The following is a 9,199-nucleotide window of genomic DNA, read 5'->3' as shown; positions in this document are numbered from 1 at the left end:
GACCGTTCTAATTGCTCTTTGTTGTTTGGTTCAATTGTGAGAATTCTACTGTCGTATTCCTGTAACGTGGTACATGTTGTTTTCTGTCGTGCAACCGTTTCTTCCATTGCTTCTCTCGCTCTACTCGAAGCCCAAGTCGCGATTATTTTGACGATACGACTTTTTTCGCGCTCTCGACATCCTTTTGAGTCTCGTCGCGTTAGGTGTTTAATTTGCCCCGGATTTTCATCGTTCCCTTCTGTACGTCATGGATATTTTTCTCCATGTGATCTTATTGTGATGTCAGTTTTTCAGAAGTGTCACGGGTTGCCTTCGCGTCATCTCTTATACTATCTAACTGTTCATTTAGCGCCTTTTTGTCTCTCGAATCTCTTGACGGTTTTCTCGAATCTCTGGTCTGATTTGTTTTTGAGTATCCGATATTTCCTGACAGGTTTGTCTCTGACTTACGGTAATTTTCTGACCCATCCCTGTCCTTCGACACGGGTCTCAAAGTAGCTTTTGAACAAAAATATTGTGTCGTGGCTTGTCGCCACCACTGAGTTGAAGGTCTGCGTTGCTACTGAATTATCTCTACAGCCAAATGAGAGAAGGGATTATTTAGTACCATATTCTGATCAGCCAAGTACTTTTCCATTATGATTTTCTACTCAAATTGAGCCTGTTACACCCAAAGTATAGCGTGTGACATACCATCCGAATCGTCTCATCGAGGCGATGCCCATGGAATGTTGCCCGTGGAAGGTGGTAAAAATGGACTGCAGCTTTACACACTAAGCCATTACTTCCGTAAATGGCAGTTACAACCGCGCTCAAACAAAACAGGAATTATGTGTTTCCATTTCTCCAGTAGATCGGCACGCAGATCCCTCTATCTCTGTTTTGAGAGAGACATACTTCATCATGGTATGTATCCAAAATACTCTGACATTCCGTTAGACAGGACACTTCCTTTTAAAGAGAATCTCACATGAACTTCTGTTAGGCTCAAAAGCAGAAATAACATTCTTCGTAAGCTCTGTGACACTGGTTGGCGTCTATCAGCAGACACTCATTGAATATCGCCACTTGGGTATTCAACAGGCAGTGGACTACTGTGCGTCTTCCTGCTTTCGTTGTGAGTATATGGAAAAGAGAGATATACTGCTTAACGAATCCACGCACATTGTTAGTGGGTCAGCACTTCCACATACTGATTACTTATCTTGAGTCACATCCCTTCCTAAAATCAGACTGAAGACTGTACTACTACAGGAACATTGGAAAATTGTTGATGACCACTACCTTCCAATATCGAAAGAGGTGTTCCCTGTAGAGCGAAAAACAAGAAGGTCAAGACATCCCACTCTTGCCACAGTCAGAATCTAGCTGAAGATATATCCAATGCCATCGATAATTGATATCGCTGTTGGCAATAAAACAGTCCTCCACAACCCCTGAAATTACCTAGCATCCAGGAGAATTCCCCTGGTTATGACCAACCTCTGAATCCCGTCCGAAACTCTCCACAGGTTGGACAAACATCTACATCGTCGTTTTGTGACTGTGGTGCTGAACGACGGACAGTTTTTCGAGTGGTATCGACATCTCACTCAAGTGCCTACAAGTGTCCTTTCGAATGTTTCCTGACAGTGATGAGTGGAGTGATAAACTGTATATGCGGGTGGACTGAAAAGTAATGCGTGCGAATTTTTTATGTCAGAATCCTTAAACCTTATAAAATGAAACAAACGTCACTACCAATCTATATATTAATGCTTCATGTGTCCATATTTGCAGCCCTCTGCCCCTAGAGGGCTCGGTATTGCAGCATGTACCATGGCAGTGTGTAACATAACTATGCCGGTGCGTGAGATACAGCGATCAGTTATCGGCTTCCGAATTCGTAGAGTTCCTCCACAGACAGAGCACTTTCTCCTTCAGCAGGACAATGCCAGATCACACACAGCAACAATCCGACGCCTTTGGTTTATTGTTACTGATCATCCTCCGTACAGTACCAACTTGGCCCCATCCGATCTTAATCTGTTTCCAAAACTTAAAGAATGCCTTCATGGACTTCATTTTGATAGTGATGAGGTGGTACAAGCAAAGGTGAGGTTGTGGCTCCGTCAACAAAGTCAAACATTTCACATTGTCGGTATCGTCATACTTCCGATATGTGTGCGGCTCACGTTGGTGCTGTTGGTAGGTTGGCATCATGTAATATGGATAGTGGCGTCTCGTTTCGTTCTTCTATTTACTGGCGCCACTACGTTTTCTAGTGTTGTCTGTCTATGAGAAGCAGCAGCAGCGTTTATCGATACCTAGTACTGTGGTACTATTTTTGGAAGGATGTCAAGTGTTTTCTGGGGTCGGGTGTGTCGGTAGTTCGCTTAGGACGGAGCTGGAGGGAAATGCGGCAGCGTGAGTACATGCCGGGACTGCTGGCAGTACAGAGGCACTGCCAGATCGAGGGGCTATAGTTGTGAGGGCCACAACCATGTTGTCCACCGGACCCCGGACGTTTGAGTTGAGTGAACATTAAACCAGTAGTGAAACCTCCACTATTATGAGATCATGCCTTTGTTCGTGCGTCGCTGCTCACAGGGTCACTGAGATGAAGAGCAATGAGTGGAGTGTGTGGAGTTGGCAAAATTAATTAGCCGTCCTCAACTTCTTATCATTAATCATTGAATTCCTTGTGTTTATTCATGAAGTTCAACCAGGGGTAGTTTTCTGCCTAGTGGCCGCTAACGCTTCAGTTACCTGCCCTGGAGGTTAGCATATTTTGGCAGCAGTGTGCTTTTCCTCGTCTTGTGGCTGCTGTCTGGTAAGGCGTGTAGTTCGACAGCTTCCTTGATTGTGGTTCAGATATTTGTTCTTTTGAACTACCTTGGTTGTAGTGGTTCCTTCTGCTTCTGGATTCTGAAGACGCAGTGATGTCCACTGGTTCCGCCTTGCCTGGGTTATTCCATCATTGTGTTGGTTACCAGACGTTAGGTAGATTTTGCAACAGTGCTGGACTGCGTTTAAACTGTCACTAGTTAGATTTGCCATCCGGTTAAGTGAATACAACTCTTGGCTGCCTGTCTTGTCGGATTCAAAGTTGAGCGACTTTTCCCATGCCGATCCTTGGAGCACTGTCTGAGGCCCACTTCTCTCTTGGTTTGATCACATTATGATGATTGTGTTTTTTTTTAAAAAAAAATATTTTAGTGACCTCAGAGTTTAACTGTTCTTAAGAATTGTTATCCAGGCCTTCATCCACTAAATAGTTTTTTGAGTTATTACTATTGGGGCTTTCAGCTGGCAAATAAATTGAATTTCTGGTCAATAAGGCCTTCAGCCGTGAATGCAATTTGTCTAGATTATTTTCAATTGGATATTGTCTCTTAATAGTGGAATTTTGAATATTATGTTTTTTTTAAAAAAAATATTTTAGTTCTCTTGGAGAAGTTTAACTGTTCTTCAGAATTTTCTGTCCAGGCCTTCAGCCGCAAAATAATTTGAATTTCTGGTCAATAACGCCTTCAGCCGTGAGTGCAACTAGTTTAAGAATATTTTTATTAGACATTTTGTCTTAATAGTCAAATTGATAATTGTTCCTAATTGTCAACCTCATTTGCAATTCGTTTCAAGTAAAGTGTACGTGATTAAAAAAAAAAGAAAACTGAGCAACCAAAGTAAGGCCCCGCCCTGCCTTCTCTAAGTTCTATGTTTCATGGCCCTCATTGGGAGAAATGTGTTCGTCGCCAGGGTAACTACGTCGGGAAATAAATATGTATACATGAGGATTAAAGATGTAGAATGTAAATAACGTTTGTGGTACTGAGAACGCTTTAAGAGTTTTCACATAAAAAATTCGGAGTCATTATTTTTCAGCGCGCCGTCGTAAAAGACCTTGACAATCACTTGCACCTATCGTCATTTCTACACTCCTGGAAATTGAAATAAGAACACCGTGAATTCATTGTCCCAGGAAAGGGAAACTTTATTGACACATTCCTGGGGTCAGATACATCACATGATCACACTGACAGAACCACAGGCACATAGTCACAGGCAACAGAGCATGCACAATGTCGGCACTAGTACAGTGTATATCCACCTTTCGCAGCAATGCAGGCTGCTATTCTCCCATGGAGACGATCGTAGAGATGCTGGATGTAGTCCTGTGGAACGGCTTGCCATGCCATTTCCACCTGGCGCCTCAGTTGGACCAGCGTTCGTGCTGTACGTGCAGACCGCGTGAGACGACGCTTCATCCAGTCCCAAACATGCTCAATGGGGGACAGATCCGGAGATCTTGCTGGCCAGGGTAGTTGACTTACACCTTCTAGAGCACGTTGGATGGCACGGGATACATGCGGACGTGCATTGTCCTGTTGGAACAGCAAGTTCCCTTGCCGGTCTAGGAATGGTGGAACGATGGGTTCGATGACGGTTTGGATGTACTGTGCACTATTCAGTGTCCCCTCGACGATCACCAGTGGTGTACGGCCAGTGTAGGAGATCGCTCCCCACACCATGATGCCGGGTGTTGGCCCTGTGTGCCTCGGTCGTATGCAGTCCTGATTGTGGCGCTCACCTGCACGGCGCCAAACACGCATACGACCATCATTGGCACCAAGGCAGAAGCGACTCTCATCGCTGAAGACGACACGTCTCCATTCGTCCCTCCATTCACGCCTGTAGCGACACCACTGGAGGCGGGCTGCGCGATGTTGGGGCGTGAGCGGAAGACGGCCTAACGGTGTGCGGGACCGTAGCCCAGCTTCATGGAGACGGTTGCGAATGGTCCTCGCCGATACCCCAGGAGCAACAGTGTCCCTAATTTGCTGGGAAGTAGCGGTGCGGTCCCCTACGGCACTGCGTAGGATCCTACGGTCTTGGCGTGCATCCGTGCGTCGCTGCGGTCCGGTCCCAGGTCGACGGGCACGTGCACCTTCCGCCGACCACTGGCGACAACATCGATGTACTGTGGAGACCTCACGCCCCACGTGTTGAGCAATTCGGCGGTACGTCCACCCGGCCTCCCGCATGCCCACTATACGCCCTCGCTCAAAGTCCGTCAACTGCACATACGGTTCACGTCCAAGCTGTCGCGGCATGCTACCAGTGTTAAAGACTGCGATGGAGCTCCGTATGCCACGGCAAACTGGCTGACACTGACGGCGGCGGTGCGCAAATGCTGCGCAGCTAGCGCCATTAGACGGCCAACACCGCGGTTCCTGGTGTGTCCGCTGTGCCGTGCGTGTGATCATTGCTTGTACGGTGCACAAATGCTGCGCAGCTAGCGCCATTCGACGGCCGCGGTTCCTGGTGTGTCCGCTGTGCCGTGCGTGTGATCATTGCTTGTACAGCCCTCTCGCAGTGTCCGGAGCAAGTATGGTGGGTCTGACACACCGGTTTCAATGTGTTCTTTTTTCCATTTCCAGGAGTGTATTATACACTGAAGCGACAAGGAAACTGGTATGAGCAAGCGTAATCAAATACAGAGATATGTAAACAGGCAGAATACGGCGCTGTGGTCGGCAACGCTTGTGTAGGAAAACAAGTGTTTGGCGCATTTGTTAGATCGGTTACTGCTGCCACAATGGGAGGTTATCAAGTTTTAAGTGAGTTTGTAAATCGTGTTGAGGTGAGACACAGCATCTCGGAGGTAGCGATGAAGTGGGGATTTTCCCGTACGACCATTTCACGCGGGTTCCGTGAATATCAGGAATCCGGTAAAACATCAGATCTCCGACATCGCTGCGGCCGGAAAAATATCCTGTAGGAACTGGACCAACGACGGCTGAAAAGAATCGTTCAACGTGACAGAAGCGCAACCTACCCGCAAATTGCTGCAGGTTTCAATGCTGGGCCATCAACAACTGTCAGCCTGCGAACCATTCAACGAAACATCATCGATATGGGCTTTCGGAACCGAAGGCCCACTCGTGTACCCTTGATGACTGCACGAGACAAGGCTTTACGTTTCGCCTGGGCCCGTCAACACCGACATTCGACTGTTGATGACTGGAAACACGTTGCTTCATCGGACGAGTCTCGTTTCAGATTGTATCTAGCGGATGGACGTGTACAAGTGTGGAGACAACCTCATGAATCCATGGACCCTGTATGTCAGCAGGGGCTGTTCAAGCTGGTGGAGGCTTTGTAACGGTGTGGGGTGTGTTCAGTTAGAGTGATATGGGACCCCTGATACGTCTAGATACGACTCTGACAGATGACATGCACATAAACATCCTGTCTGACACCTGCATCCGTTCATGTCCATTGTGCATTCGGACGGATTTGGGCAATTCCAGCAGGACAATGCGACGCCCCACACGTCTAGAACTGTGTGCTTGCGGGGGCCGTACATGATATTAGGCAGGTGTACCAGTTTCTTGAGCTCTTCAGTGTATTATGCTGGAGAGCTCTACTGAAATCTTGCTGTGTAGTAGTTTAGTTATATATGTATAACTACTCTTGTGATTCCAAAACTTTTAATGTATGCGGTACGATAAATAAATAATGTTAAAACGCACAGAAATTGGGTGAGCGTGACAGGAAAGGGAGAAACAATCGCGCCAGGTTTTTCTCACGAACGCATTGTTTCCCTGCATACAGCAACATAACTTCCTGGGGTGAGAGTGACCTCAATGACGCACGAACCCGGCGGCGGAAACAAGAACCCATGCTTCATAGAGGCTGCTACAACACTCGTCTCCTCTCTTAGCTCTGTCTGTCTCGAAAACTGCTGGGCTTTCTTCTGCAGTCAGTTTCAGAGGGCCTTCTGCACGTGTTCCTCGCATGTTGCTAAACCAACCGATGTATGCACACATCTCTCACACCAAAATTTGTCTCTTAAGTTTCCGTTGAAGGTCAGTTTTGTACTAGGCCCGAAACTGGCAATAAATCTGTCCTGTCTTACTTCCTGTCCCAAGAAGCTGCCATTGTCCAGTATTTCCCCCAACACGCCACCATGAGCCATGTGTCACCGAATGCGGTTTTTTGCAGTTTCTCTGTCATTTCATTCAGTGACGACATTAGTAATTTAAAATATCGTAATACATACATAAATACCTATCATTTTTTCAGAGTCGCATGTGGTGTTACCGCCAGACACAACACTTGTTAGGTGGTAGCCTTTAAATCGGCCGCGGTCCGTTAGTATACGTCGGACTCGCGTGTCGCCACTGTCAGTGATAGCAGACCGAGCGCCACCACACGGCAGGTCTAGAGAGACGTACTGGCACTCGCCCCAGTTGTACAGCCGACGTTGCTAGGAAAGGTTCACTGACAAATACGCTCTCATTTGCCGAGACGATAGTTAGCATAGCCTTCAGCTACGTCATTTGCTACGACCTAGCAAGGCGCCATTACCAGTTATATTGAGCTTATTATACTTTTGTATCATCAAGAGCGATGTACTCCAATTATGGATTAAAGTTAAGTATTACATCATCTACGTACTTTATTTGCAATTCTCAAGATATTGTCCTGTTCCAGACCTCACGCCAGTCAGCGTGTAATTAAACGCGTGCATTTCGGCCTCCTCTAGAAAAACAGTGTTGGCTCTTCTGCCAACACTACATCACATTTTCAGCTGTGTGGTGACAAGTCAAAATATTGATATACAACTGCCGGCCGCGGTGGTCTAGCGGTTCTAGGCGCGCAGTCCGGAACCGCGCGACTGCTACGGTCGCAGGTTCGAATCTTGCTTCGGGCATGGATGTCTGTGATGTCCTTAGGTTAGTTAGGTTTAAGTAGTTCTAAGTTCTATGGAACTGATGACCACAGATGTTAAGTCCCATAGTGCTCAGAGCCATTTTTTTTATATACAGCTCACACAAGTCAGACTGCCAGTACCAACGAACTGTAACCTTATCATTTTTAGACGTAGTGGATCCCCGTTAGCTACAAGTAGAATAAATTAAAAGCACATTATTACTTTGTAACGATGAAATGGAGAACGTGGAGCCGCGCGGGATTAGCCGAGCGGTCTCAGGCGCTGCAGTCATGGACTGTGAGGCTGGTCCCGGCGGAGGTTCGAGTTCTCCCTTGGGCATGGGTGTGTAAGCTCAGGGACTGATGACCTTAGCAGTTAAGTCCCATAAGATTTCACACACATTTGAACATTTGAGAATGTGGATCCGTTATACCAAAATAAACATAGAATGTTACAGCTGCTCAGTTTATACAGGATGAGTCACTAACTGTTGCCACCTATAATAACTCCGAAAATGTAATAGGAGCTGCAAAGTTTGTGGGACAGATTTTTCATGGGACAACGGGGGCCATAATATGATGTTGGTTTTTTGTTACTAGGTGGGGTCGCGTCAGAGATATGAAGGTCAACTTAGGTTTTTTTTTTTTTTTTTTTTAATAGGATGCTATACTTTGGTACTTATTTTCTGATAGCGGCTATCGAGACGAATCCAATGATGTGTAACAAACAGTAAGGTCTTTGAAGTTCAACGAAGGTTAAAAAGGTGGTGTGGTGTCACCGCCAGACACCACACTTGCTAGGTGGTAGCCTTTAAATCGGCCGCGGTCCGTTAGTATACGTCGGACCCGCGTGTCGCCACTGTCAGTGATTGCAGACAGAGCGCCGCCACACGGCAGGTCTAGAGAGAGTTACTAGCACTCGCCCCAGTTGTACAGCCGACTTTGCTAGCGATGCTACACTGACCAATACGCTCTCATTTGCCGAGACGATAGTTAGCATAGCCTTCAGCTACGTCATTTGCTACGACCTAGCAAGGCGCCATTACCAGTATATTGAGATTATATGAATGTCTAAACAAGAGCGATGTTCTCCAATTGTGGATTAAAGTTAAGTATTCCAAGAACTACGTTCTTTTCTTTATAGGATAATTACTTTACCTTGTTCCAGACCTCACGCCAATCTGCATGAGCTTAACGCGTGCCTTTCGGCTACCTCCGAGTGGCTTGGCTGTCTTGCCACGCCACTATAGGTGGCATGAACGTTTATTTACAGAAAGTGTTCGAAGTGATAACCATTGGTATCAATGCAGTGCTGCAATCTTCTTGTAGTGGATCGAGTCGTATTCCTTATCCTTTCGGCACTCATCGAAGCACATGCTCTGACAATTCTCTCTCGTATATCGTGCAAACAGTAAATATTCGCCGGATACTGCAATCCGTCTAACGTGCCACTCACTTATAAACACCATTCGACGGTTTCGCAATACAACACTAATAGGAA

This window comes from Schistocerca americana, chromosome 3 (assembly GCF_021461395.2).
Source record: "Schistocerca americana isolate TAMUIC-IGC-003095 chromosome 3, iqSchAmer2.1, whole genome shotgun sequence".
NCBI lineage: Eukaryota > Metazoa > Arthropoda > Insecta > Orthoptera > Acrididae > Schistocerca > Schistocerca americana.
Note: the sequence above shows the minus strand (reverse complement) of the source record.